Consider the following 13,265-nt stretch of genomic DNA (forward strand, 5'->3'; position numbering starts at 1 on the left):
TTGTTTTATTTTTTTATAATGATGACTCCAATATAACCCCAGATTTAATTTAACTCTATGGAGTCTTGGGCTATTTTGTCCATTTTTGAATCCTTTTCATCCTGCCTGTATACACCACTTTAAATAATGTTTAAATGTCATGTTGGTCTATTTTTTCAGCACAACCTCACCTATGTGACCTCATAATTATTTTTTCATCCTGACTTACTGGATCAACAGTTTGAACCCAAAAGAGAAAACAAAGAAAAAAATAACATAAATGTGATTTTGAATCAGGTTTTTTTTTTAAACTTCCAAAACACTATCATGCTCAATAAAGAATTTGAAATGTTGCAAATGTGAACACATGTTGCAAATATAACATATAAGAGGGTTACATCCAGTTCTATTTATACAGTTCAGTTCAGTTATTTTTATACAATATATATTTGACATTGTCTCCAGTTTTACTTGGTATATCATCTTCAAACTAGAATTGGCATGCAGTTTCAAGCCAGTTCTTTAGAGATACATTTATGCTAGGGCTCGATCCTGCTTTGTTTTCTAGTCTGGATGTCATGAATAAGAAATGCAATTTGGCTGGCTTTCTTTTATTTCCTAGTTTGCTTTGGTTCGCTTTCTGTATCAGTACTGTTTAAATATACAATATGCCTTCTTTTGAGCTTTTCTTTTGTTTTCCTCATTTGTATTATGTCTTTAAGGGGACTTTCGGGACACACTTGTGCTTTCCCCCCCCTCTGCTTGGCTCTCATTCAGTATTCTCATAATAACCCAGCTACATATCCAAAGGATATGAAAGTCCAGAAACTATTGCCTGAAACAGAAAATGCCTCTGTTCTTTGTAAGAATGTGTATTATGGAACATGTTAGGACCTCGAGAAAAAAAAAAACCTTTCAGAATTGATTGTACTGGGATGATTGAGGAAATGCGTCCTGATTTCCTGTGAAGTGATCACATCCAACATGTCTTCTGTGGTGGTTTGATTGAAAGACACTATGTGAATGCTGGATATCCACACACACTTTGTGCTTTTTAATCATTTAAATAACAGGTTTGCATACAAGATCGAATGGTTTATTAACTGAACACAATTAAAAAGTAAATCCTCCTTTCTTTCAGTATTGCAGGTGAATTGTATCAGTAACAAAGCTAAAGTTAAGCCATGGGTGTTTGATTCAGGACTGTAACAAATTAAGTTAAGCTACATTAATGCAGTCTCTCCGACATGATGAAAATCATATACACTCAACATTATAGTTCTATAAAATATTATATAAGTATTAGAAAAGAAATGCTATGCATTGAACAGGGAACAACATTAATATTAACTGGGAGTTGTAATGCAGAACAGAGAGGCATTGATTCACATGTAGGCTACAGGTGGGTAATGGTTCAGAATCATCTCATCAGGATTTATTGGGGAGCTCAATTATAACAGTATGATTTATGTTACAAGAAAAAAGAGCAAAGAAATATAGTTGGTTAAAGTTGGAAACTATTATAACAGTTAATATTATTGTCATCCCTTTACATCAGTATGTTATAACATACATTGTAAAAAAAAAATCTGTTAAATTTACGGTAATATACCAGCAGCTTTAGTTGCCAGAATTTCACAGTAAAAATTACAGTGAGTGGGTTTTCTACAGTAAATTTAAATGCAAATATTATCAAAAACTGTAAATTTGACTGAATAGTCCCTTTGTTTTTAGGGTAATTGTGTCCTAGTGACATTATGGTATTTCTCCTTTAATTTTACATTTTTATATTTTTACAGTAAAACTGTGTGTTTTCAAAAGTTTTGTACTATTCCTTGATGTATGATAATTAAAAGTGTATATTATGGTGATATGCAATTTTTTATTTTACGCCCTATTTGTGATGCAATTTGACAGTGTTTTACTGTAATTTCTACAAATATTTTTTTACAGTGCACATTAACCTGTTTTGTCTGTGTGGACTGACAGGTTCTCCCTTTTTGTCAGTCATCTCAATTAGTGACTCTCTATGTCATTACAGGCTACAGGAAGCTGCATTAAAGCTGATGTAGGAAGTTTTCTGAAAAAGGGGTGAAAAACAGCCAAAATATGAAAATACAGCCCTCCTCTTGCTGTTCTTCCCTGGACGAGCTTTGGCATATACTTCATACACAACCTGTACTAGTACTAGTCTTTCATTTCAGCCATCCTGATCATGATTGTGATCCTGATGCTATTAGTCTATGAAAATGGCCATTTTGCCTCTTTGTAAAGCCCTTTAAAATGACAGAGTGTATATCGAGGCTCTAGCTACAGGAACATTCACTTTATTTAATTTAATTAGCCACAGCCATGAGCCTTAGGCTACGGTTAGCAGAGGATTCAACGATTAGCAGCGCTTTTGCCCATCTCTGATGCTTCTCCACCATCAATGGATGTTTTATTGTGTTTATCTTCACACTCTTTTAAGAAGTCCATCTTCCATTAGGCTCTCACCATTTGAAAGGACTTGCAATTGCATCTGCATTTGTCGAGCAGCCGGTACGAATGCCCTCTCTCTGAAATGACCTGTGATTTATGCAAGATGGCGCTGCTGCTGACCGCTCTCTGTTTAACCCTTTAGAGTTTGGGGCTATTTTGTTGTTTTTTTGACTCTTTTTCATCCTGCCTGCATATATCACATAAAAAAATCAAAACACAAAAAACACACACATTTTTTAACCAAAACACACACAAAAAAACACAAAAATAATTTTAAAAAATCCCACATAGAAACCACACAAATGACACACAAAAACATGCATAAAACCCCCCACAAAAAAATACAAAACGTAAAAAAACCAACATAAAAATCACAAAAAACAAAACACAAAATACTGCATTAAAAATGCTGAATGCACACTGCAAAATTTGAAAAAACGCAGCAAAACTTCAGTAAAATCATGTTGCACTTGGTCATGATGGTTTTCACTTTTGCTGAAAAAGAGCTGACAGCAGAGCTCGATGCTGTTTCGTTTTTACGTTGTGACGTCATGAAGAAGTCGGGCTCTGGTGTTTTCGTGGACTCCAAAGGGTGCTCTTGTCATATTGAGCTTTTTTTGTATTAGGCTACTCGTGTTTTGGACCAACCATCTGGACTTAAACTGCGTACAACCACCAGACACTTCAAACATTGGAAAACGTAATAACTGTGTATATGATCCGACTATTGCTTGAAGTGGGCTGGTACTCACTGATACACAGTCCCGTCATTTTACATTTTATTCTTTGACGTCACATGTCACTTTTTTTTTTTTTTTTTTTCATTTTTCCCTCTCTCATTGGAATCTGATGCCAGGGGCAGAACCCAGAGGGAGGTAGCTGACCCACTGCAGACCACATTGCTCATATTGGGCAGCACCCAGATTCTTGTGGAGGGAGCCAGTCCATATGATTGGGTTATTTTGAAGTTGTTGTTTTTTTTTTTTGTTATTTGAGAGGACCCAAGCCTCACCCATGTTGCTCCATGCCAGTCTGGCATCCAAATGAGGTCTGCCAAAAGTGCTTAATATAATACAGAAATAAAAGACACATTGCATTGGAAAGTTATGACAATAAATGGGAAGAAGGGTAAAGAATAGAGAAAAAAGAATGAATAAACAGTAAATTAAAATAAATGTAAATTCAATGGCAAAGAAGAAAAATAAAATACTAGAATGACAATGGAGATAGGTTATGTGTAAGCAACGCATGATGCCCTACAGCCTTACTGCATAATATTCTATTATCTTTTTATACCTTGAATAGGCTAAAAAAAGACATTTCCATCATAAATTGAAGCTGAATCACACAGTTTTGAACAAGTACCAGACCACTTATCCGGATGCAGCCTTCAGCGTGGCTGACGACTCTAATATAATAAACCTCCAAAAAGTAATGCCCAACTTTGATCAACAAATCACTTGGAGTGCATAGGATTCTGAACCACTCTTGCCCCTTATTTAAAGATGGCTAAAATGCTATTTCTCATCCCCTTTGAAAAATCAGACCCACCATTTTTTACCCTCCAAAATATAAACCACATAAACCAAGAGTCAAACAGGAAGTGTGCCTGATAAGAAGCCGGTGCTGTAGGACGCACTGCGCAAGACATGGACCGAAGGATGCTAGGCGTCAGCTCTTATGGCATCAATATGTTGTTAGAATTCACCCTGGGGTTCAACTGTGTCTGCTACCTCCTCAGACTTCTTAGGAAAAAAACCTTCTAACCTAGGCTATTTTTAGCGAGTGAAGAAAGTGACCTCTGACATTAAGATATCTGAATGAAAATGGGCTCTATGGGTACCCGCACGTCTTCTCTTTACATACATTACATGCACACTTTGTGCTAATACAATGCAGTTGAAGGAAAAGCCCACACAGTTTTTCTCATGGAGGAAAATGCTATGTTATGTGTAAAATGTAAAATGCTATGTTTCACCTATTGTTTTGAATATTTCTGTTTGGGATTTTCAACAGTTTACAGAACAGAGGTACTTGCTATCAAATCGCAGAAAAATACAGAAATCTCCAAAATTTCTGAAGTTTTTGAAACCAATTCACAGCATGGATTTGGGTCAGGGTCTTGGTATCTGGATGTGGTATTCTGGAGGGATTTTCATTCTGATATCTTGAGATCAGAGGTCAGTGTGCTGCTTTCAAAATTGCCACGTCCTAACTAAAATAGCCTTACTTTGGCGCATTATTTCATTCCCTTTCCAACAAGATATGATCCTAGATCTCTATAGGCTATACCCCACACCCCACCCCCATTCTGTCCATAACTGGGCAGAACTGAATTTGTTTTTTTTAATATTTTACCTAATTGTATTGTATACAACAATACAATATGTTATTGTATTTTCTTTGTTTGCTACACCAAAACAGTTGTTGTTTGTGATAACCAACCTGGCAATAAACCACATTCTATATGGGAGCTACGTCATTACGCATCCTGGTTGATTCTGTGGTGTCTGTGATTTCAGTAAGCTTTTATTTAACCAATCATTTCAGGTCAAGTCAATTAAATGTATATAGCACAATATCACAAATCACAAATTTTCCTCAATGGGCTTTTGTAAATGGTAAATGGACCTGCACTTATATAGCGCATTTCTAGTCGATTTGCGACCACTCAAAGCTCTTTACACTACAGACTGCGCTCATTCACCTGTTCACACACACATTCATACTGGTGGCAGAGGCTACCCTAAACGGTGGCACCTGCCACCATTGGGAATTCATTCACACACCGATGAACGCAGCATCGAGAGCAATTTGGGGTTCAGTATCTTGCTCAAGGATACGTCTACATGTAGGCTGCCATGGTCAGGGATCGAACCACCAACCTTCTGATCAGTGGGTGACCGCTCTACCAACTGAGCCACAGCCATCTGTACCGCTTTAGAAAAAACTATTGAGTGGGAAGTAATGTGCTGTGTGATGGTCCCTGTCTAGTGTTGATGTGCTAATGTGGTTAACCAGTTGTTTTTCCTATGTGTCCTTGAAGGTACCATCAGCAGAGTGCAGATTTGGAGCACCTGGTCCTCCCCCGCCAGTAGCAGCAGCGCATTCTCTTTGTTTGCTTTCTGCTTTGTTTTCACTTTACAACATTTACACTTCATATTGCTCACACATCTACATTTACATTACTGATGTTACAGACTTACACACTTCACATTTGTACTTATAACCTCAGTTGTTTAAGTTAATTTAATAAATTAATTCATAGCCTTGGAGCTGGGTTATGACAGCTGTACAAAGCAGAGTAGCTCTCTCTAGAGCCCTCCTCATGAAAGGTGTTAAAGATTTGTTGGTACATGTACTGAACACCACTAAATTCCAGAAAATTAGCACAAAATACAGAAAAGAAAATGAATACACATTTCAATTCGCAACTATTATGGAGTGAGGCTTATTCGAATAAACACTTAGAGATAATTTTCCAGTGGGGGGCTGATTTGTGAAAGATGATTTGGGTCAAATTTATTTGTTATTTTTATATTTGATTTATTTAAATTAAACTGATATAATGGACAGCAAGAGGTTAGGATATAGATTAAGAGATGATGCCTACATCTTGGAGTATATATAATGTGTTTAAGGGATACAGTTTCGGGGCTGAAAACATCTATCTTTGAATATATATATAGCACAGCATAATATTTAGGTCAAAGATTGAGCAATACCACTTATGTTTTATCAATGATTATCTAATTAAATGTTCATAATTTGATGGGGTTCCCTGATAATATTTTTTTTCTCACCATGAAAGCTTCCCAAATGTTTCGGAAACAAACAGAAGATCTTTCCTCTGCTTATTAATGCACATGTGAAATTGAGGTTGCGAGAGTGAAAGGAAGCCTTGCAAATGCATTTCTCTCAAACACACAGTTAAAAGCTGTGGAGTGTTCAAAGACAGTCTGGCACTGACAGTGTGTCAGCCTCTCTGCCTTCCCCAGTATTTTACAGCAGCATCATCTTGTGCTCTAGTCGTGCTACTGCAACATGGCTGTCACTTACCCCATGCAGAATTACTTAACCCATAAGAACCCAGACCTATTGATCCTTGAAGGAAAATTATGGCGAATATACCACAGACAAAGTGGACCACATAGAACACATTTATGATGTTTTTAAAAAAATGAAAAAAAATTCTACCCCTAAATGTCAAAGATCTGTGGTGTGACATACATGTTACATTGGGCCTTTATGGAATTTATGTTTATGATATTTCTTATTTTAAAATAAATAAACTAGACACCTTTTCTGCGTACAAAAACAAAAACTTTTTTATCAAACATTTATCAAAATTGTGACAGAATAGGATAGGATAATTTTTTGTTTATATTATTTGTTTATGTACTTTAAAATGAACAATAGAGCATATATATTAATTTAAGATAATTTAAAAAGTGGCTTATTACCATTTTTGTTATTGAGACAAATACTAATAATCGATTTTTAGGTTAAAAGCCCGATGTGACATATACGTCACAGCGATGTTTTTAAAACTTGTTTTATATTAATTTGTTCAGGAAATATGGTCAAAACAGGTTAAATGCAATACAGGACATTAACGGATTAGAATTGTTAAATGGGTTTAAATTTAGCCTCTTAATAAAAAATAAGCTTTTTGAAATTAGCTACTTTTTCACATTTCTGTTTCCAGTCACACCCACATTTTGGAGAAGTCACTTCTTTTCACAGTCAAACAGTCTTGCTAAGGGATTTAATGAGTTAAGGTGAAGCATAAAGCTGAATATGATAGATTCTATAACATTCAAAGTGTTTGTTACACGGGTGTCACCATGGGTTAAAAGTCTTATGTTCTAGAGCAACTTGAGAGTTCATGAAAGCTAAATAACAGAACATGTTAAAATGCCTTCAAATGATTAGATAACATAGTACATGAACAATTTTTCCTTCCAGAGGAGTGTGAACCTTTTTTGATGATGACACAACAATAGTGGTTATAGCATTGTTAGATTGATACTGAAGTTAAAGGAACAGTTCATTCCCAAATAAAAATGTACTATGTTCCCTCCTACCTGTAGTGCTGATCATCTTTGTAGATTGTTCTGGTGTGAGTGAAAGAATAGAGAGATTGGCCATAGGGGGGTATGCCTTGTCATGAATACAATGGAACTAGTTGGCAATTTGTCTGTGGGGCTCAAAACTCAAGATTATACTTCAGGAATGACAGTAAACTGCTTACAACATGCAAGGTCTCTGGATACATCAAGATAAAGACGCTTTATTGTTCAGTTACTTTGAGCACAACAAGCAAAGCCCCACACAGTCCTATTATATTCATGCTGGCACTTCCATTTAGCTCAAAGCACTGCTGTGTCAAGGTGCAGCATGTGGAGATGTTTGAAATGTACTACATCCTAGAAAGTAGCAATAACACCATAAAATACCCCATTTATAAGATAAAAGTCCTGCTTTGAAATGTTAATTGAGTGTCAGTGGAATGGTTCCTTTCCATAGACTGTATATAAATAATGGACGTAGTCACCGTGATGTCACCCATTGGTTTGTGGCCAGTTGGAAGCATCGAGTTCAGCGTTACACTCGTCACCATCTTGCGTCGCCATCTTGTTTCCGATACGGGGAGCAGACCATATCTGGACTGTGGAGGAGCGAGAGGGATCTGATCAGTGACTACAGCCTCTCTACACCTCAACCTGACTGAGAGAAGCTGCTGCTAATTCATGTTAGCATTAACTGGAGCATTAACTGGGATGTTAGTTTTGGCTAGCAAAAAACAAAAACAAAATGTATGTTACTCTCCTCAGAAAACTGAACAGCGACTCCTTGGAGTGTCTGTTAGTCCAACCAAACGCTGAACAAGACATTTTTACTGAACAAAACATTCAAATAAAAGTGAAAATACAGTGAAAGGGTCAAAGTTATGAGACATAATCGGTAAACTTCCTTTTTTATATCTATATAACGTTATATATAACTTTATTGACACATTGCCATGGATACGCATTGTTCTGCTTCGATCCTAATGACGGCTCGCCTTGTTAGTGACCTGTCAATCAAAGGTAGCCACGCCCCAAATCATACGATTCTTTATCTTCCAATTTCTTCTAAATAGGGCCATTATCAGAACTATTAACATCAAATTGTCTTGAAGATTTTTTTTTACTAGCGATTGAGACCAAAGTGTTGTTCTAAAAATTTTCTGAGGTAATAAATCAAGTGAGAAGTTTTCTCATTTTGCACTGAAATGAATGGACATATATTTTTTTGCAGCCAAACTTAGCGCCCCCTGCTGCAATTTTCGGTAGAATGCAGCTTAAGGCACTTCCTGGTTTGCCTCCATGCTCAGACACGGAGGTTGCCGCCTGTTCCTTTCAATTGTGAAATGTATTGATGTAATATATTGTTTCATAGTTTCAAGAGTTGCAAAATCCTAAAAATCACTCCTAAAATATACAATAATAGACATTTTTGTAGCCTATTCTTTGAAAAACGTCAGCAGGATACTTGCGCCTGGAACAGTACGTAAGTGAATGTACTTGGTTTAAATAATTGGTACTGTTCTGTTTTTCAGTTAGTTGGTTAACAAGAAATCTTCACCTTCCCCTTGTAGCGCGTGTTCACAGCTGAAACCAGGGAACACGAGCGCCTTATGGTTTCCAGCTGCTGTCCGGGGAGCCGTGTTAGCTTCTAGGCGCAGGGACTCGCTCTCAGCTACATGTCCCGGCAACAGGCCAGCCGCTATGGGCTTGGCTCCTGAATGGGAGCGCTTGGAGAGAGCAGGTTTAGCTAACAGTGGCTAAAAGAGTGAGACTAATGCGTCTACCAGTATCCAAGGTTATTATAGTTGATGAGAAATAACAAAATAACGAAAACTAGAATTGAAAAAACATTTTCGTTAACTGAAATAAAAATAAAAACGTAAAAGATAAAAAAAATAATAATAAAAATAAAAAGTTTTTTTTTAAAAACCGATAACTAACTGAAACTGTATTGTGTGGTTACAACTAAAACGAATTAAAATCATAGTGGAAAAAGTCCTTTGTTTTCGTCTTTTTTCACTTTTTTCATACATAATCCAGAGTTTCTATTAGAAAGAGGATTCTGTTAGTAAACATGCAGGAACATGGTAAATCTGTTTACTGAGACTGGGATGTCCAACCAGTGTTCAAAACACCTGGAACTGTAAGAGTTAATAACCTTATTGGTGTTAAGATGAATAAGAAAAAGGAAAAAAAGGAAAAATTTATTTTGACCTCTTTGAATCTTGCACCCAACACATCGCCCATTACAAAAAAACTAAAACTAACACTAAAACTAATAAAAACTAAACTAAAACTAAGCATTTTCAAAAAATAAAAACAACTTAAAACTAGCAAACTCACTCTAAAAACTAACTAAAACTAACTGCATTAAAAAATTGCAACAAATTAAAACTAAGACTAATAAATAAATCCAAAACTATTATAACCTTGCCAATATCCCCATCGTGTCTCATTATTGGGAGGGATGTAGCGCAGCCATTTTGTGGCAGAATCCTTTAGTCATGTCCGAAATCATAAGCATCTTTTTTAGACTGAGACGTTTTTCTGGTTGGATGGTTTATTACATTCTTACAGGGATGAGAGGAAATGTCACATTTGCTCTGCCCGGTCTCATCATGTAGCACACACGTCAAGCCTCAGAAAGACGCAGCAGCTGTTTGTGCATTACAGAGTGGTCACAAGGAAAGGCCCTAACGAAGCAACACTTGGCCCAGTGACACTATGACGCTATCACACAGGCATGCTGCAGCATGTCTTGGTGCACACCCTCCAGGGCTCTGTTCTCATCCACAGCTCTGCAGAGAGGTTTGACGGCGGCAGACCCCTGTGCCGCAGCATCATAAGCTAAATCGTGTCCTTTAATTTCACTCCAGATGTGCAACATGCCTGACTCATTTCTGACTCATGCAGAGTGACTGTAAACATGCTTGACAACCAATGACGTGCTGCCAACTCTTAGCACGCTTTAACGCATATTCAGTCAGACTGATAGGGACCCGTTATACGCTGTAGCTATCATTTGTTCAACTCCATTTTAAGTTTTTTTATACAAGCCCCTGGGACTGTCACGGTGCGTAACAATCGTCAATACTCTCCCAAAGTTTGAACTTTGAGATGTGTGCTTGTGCGCCCTGCGAGCGCAGAGGGTGACCCAAGGTCGAAGTTTCTATTTTGGCCAAAGCAAAGATCCTGAACGGCTATATAAATTAGGAAATGTCCGATACTGTCCGCCAGAAGCGGAGAGCAGAGCCGGCCCAAGCCTCCACGGGGCTCTAACCAAAATTTGGTTTAACCGAATTTCGGGCCTCTACTTCTGCCAATAATATTGATTGTTGATCATTCACACACCTACTATAAACTCATTGTGGCTAAGGCAGTGTTGTATCATTATCCTATTTTCAGCTTGATATCTCTTTACACATTTAAGGGGGTGGCCCAGTTAATAACATAAATAATACCAATGCAATAATAATACTTCGAAGGAATTTGATCTTTATCTTTCAGGAACAGTGTAGTGTCATCAGCAAGTTGAGAGATTCTAATTTCCTTATTAAAAATCAGGATGCCTTGCATAAGGGTGTCATTCAGAATCCTAATAGACATCAGCTCCGCCACCAGAATAAAAGGAAAAGGGGAGATGGGGCATCCTTGTCGAATACCTCTGTGGGTACAAAATCTTTTGAAAGTGTTATGGTTAATCATAATTGATGTCTTTATACAACATTTTGATAGTGGAGATAAAATTAGATCCAAAACCAAACATCTCCAGGGAGGTAGCATAGACTGTATAAAATTTGCTTCAGGCTCTGTGGGCGTGTTTCGGCCGCCTCAGCTGCAGCTCTATGCCCATTTTTGGATTATCCGGGGAGTTGGGCGGAGTCAGCTTTTCAAAAATGGCGACTGTGGGAACGCCCACAAAGCTTCATGTGCACTCTTCAGAACGCTATGGGTGACGTCACGGAGGCAACGTCTATTATTTATACAGTCTATAATACAAACACATTAGCATGAAGATTAAGCTATTTAACTGGCCAGTTAAAAGATGCATTCTCTCGTTTTTAACTAGCTAGCTAATTTGCTATTAACAGCTGCACAAATCTGTTTCATAAACATTGCATTACCAATACATGCAAACATACCTTTATCTTAGTGTTCTTTCTCCTCATCCTTCTTTTCTCTGCTACTGAAGGATATGTCCTTTTTTGCGACATTGTTTTGCCTCCGACTACCTGCGCTTTGGATGAGTGCACACTGAAGGCTGGAGGCATATAACCGCTGCTTAAAGAGAGGCAGTAAGAATCACTAGGCCTACATCAGCAGCAGCACTCTGTTCACATCAAATTGTGTTTTTGTACAATAATATACCTTTGATCATATACTGTATAGAAAGCATCACTCATACATGCAAAATATATATAAAAAATGTAATAATTAATGTCTGTTGTTGTCACACATGAACACTGAAACATGGAATAGGTTTACTGTAAGGAATGATTTAAAAAGATGTAAAGCTGAGAGGGGGGAATAGATGCAATGTGTTCAGAGAAAGTTACATCATCCATCAATTCCATTCTATCAACTCCTACGTTGTGGTTATTCTCTGGTGATTACACTTCGGTTCATTCAAACACAAATGCTTTCTAATTGCCAGAACCACAACCCAAACATTTCTCAAAAGAAGAATTATCCCAGTTGAAGTTGCTGCTTGGTGCTGATGCTGCCTCGTTCAAAAGACAAGACAAGGAGGCACAGATGTCATACATGATATATCACAAAGACACAATAAGTATAAGACTACAATGTAAAAATTACTGTACAAAAGACTTGCAGAAGAAATCTCATTCATTGTATAGATTGAGTTGTTAGTAAATTCTGATGGGTAGATGAATTCTTGTTGAAAAAGTGTTCACTGGGGCCACCTGCTGGTCGAAATAAGTCACAGCAGGAAACAACACTATGACCAAGAAATTCCCCTAAACACTGTCCCTCTCCGCTACATCCAGTTGTTTTTGTTGTTCAGTCCTTGTTATGATAAACTTTGACATATATTAATTGAAAATATTAAATACAGTTACACAAGTATATGTATAAACTTTCAAATCTATGAAATACATTAGAATAGCACTATGCCCTATGTCAGGGGTCTGCAACCTTTATAAACAAAAGAGCCATGGCCAAAAGAAGAGAAAAAATGTTGGCATGGATCAGCAAACCTTTTTTGAGCCTCACAATGAAAATAAAATAACCTACTCAGTCTAAATTAGCCAATCATCATTACTGATAGTTCATAATAAACATTTTTAAATATGATTTTGTAAGGAATATCTCAGGAATCTTAAGCTCGCCTAGCTAGGAAAACTCAAAACTAGATTTGAAGTTGACAAAATTTAGATGTTAAGGCGCTGGGCCGTAGACTTTTGTAAGTTTAGACAGCTCTGATGCACATTTTCATTGACTTTTTGATGGAATTAGAATGCAAATTCCAATAGGCAGATGCCAATGATGAATAAAAATAAAAACGTAAAGAAAACAGTAATTCATTTCATATACTTATTTTGTCACAGCCACAGGGAGCCACTGCAGACGGCCTACATGTGGCTCTGGAGCCTCAGGTTGCCTACCTCTGCCCTATGTGTATTTTACGTTTTGACCAGTATGTAAAGTGAAGCATCTGTCAATCCCCCTGTTCCTATACTGTATCTGTCTTTCTTTATGTTTGTACAAACTACT

This window comes from Centropristis striata, chromosome 20 (genome assembly GCF_030273125.1).
Source record: "Centropristis striata isolate RG_2023a ecotype Rhode Island chromosome 20, C.striata_1.0, whole genome shotgun sequence".
Classification (NCBI taxonomy): domain Eukaryota; kingdom Metazoa; phylum Chordata; class Actinopteri; order Perciformes; family Serranidae; genus Centropristis; species Centropristis striata.